A 1,295-nucleotide genomic window follows, 5' to 3' on the forward strand; every position below is an offset into this window, starting at 1 on the left:
GTTATCAGGGATGATGGCCAAATTTCTGACTTGCACAACTGAATAGATAGATGCCTGTACCATATGTGTATGTATTTATGTTGATTATGTAGTTAGATAAGTGAATCTATGTCAGATGACATGTATAACCTGGGAATAAAACTTGGGATAATCAATGAATTAGTGATAATACAAGCCATATGCCCACAGGGAATCAGCTCAGAAAAGAGTAAGCCTTGAGAAGCTTAATGAAGCCCTGAGAAATGACAATAATTAAGGCCAGTTATGAAAATTGGTTGACACATAATAAAACTCAGTAAATCTTTGTTGCAATAATAATACGTATTTCTTTAATTAGAAATGGAGCTGCCACAGAAGTGTGTTACATATGTCAGTCAATAAATAGTTGCAGGCAACAAAACAGGGGTATATAGGAAAATATCAAATCCCCACTTTTCACATTTCTGCCACTTCTTTTCTGACAACAGCTGCACATGCAGCATTTCTTCCTCTGACTCTAATTACCTGGAACTAGTTCAGATCCCACAAATTAAAGAACACAGTCCTCTAGACTGCCAAGTCATCCCAAGACCTCAGATACCAGCTAGAAACTCAGGAGTCTCCAGGTACTCCACACTTCTCACTGTTGGCTTAAAATATGAGGGTTTCCCCTACCCCCTGAAGATATCAAATACGAGCTCAGGAGTCCTCATCACTCTACTTCTGAACTCTTCATTACTCCTTTGATAATTCTCTCCAATGACTCACAAAACTCACAAAAAGTGCACACTTAAAATTACACTTTTATTATAATGAAAAGTATACAGAGGAAGAGATATACATAGTGAGAGGTCTGAGAGGATTCCCAATGCAGAGCTCCCATGTCCTAAAAAGGTTCATGATACGCTCCCATGTGCATCAGTGTCTTTCACCAGTCAGGCAGCTCATGAAGCTTCCATGTTGAGGAGTTTTGCTGGATCCTCATTGCATAGGTATTTTATATAGAACTATGCCCCTTCTCCTTGAGGTCAGTTGATATGTGTTGATTGGTCTGGCTAGTCCAGCACCCACCTGAATCACCTCATTAGCATAAATTCTAAACTCTGGTCTGGACGCCTCATCAATGACACTTTAATAACTGGAGGGATTTCCAAAGTTTTATATGTTGTCTCTCAGTAACAGTTACAGATTGAGCTTTGTCCAAAAAATATATGCTGTAAATTTGAATTTCAATTTTGATTTCTTCTCTTACCCAGTCTTTCTCAAGGAGGGTGTTGTTTAGTTTCCATGTGTTTACTCTTTTGGTGCTGATCCTC

The sequence above is a fragment of the Orycteropus afer genome, unplaced genomic scaffold (assembly GCF_000298275.1).
Source record: "Orycteropus afer afer isolate SDZICR_OR568_19922 unplaced genomic scaffold, OryAfe1.0 scaffold00024, whole genome shotgun sequence".
NCBI lineage: Eukaryota > Metazoa > Chordata > Mammalia > Tubulidentata > Orycteropodidae > Orycteropus > Orycteropus afer.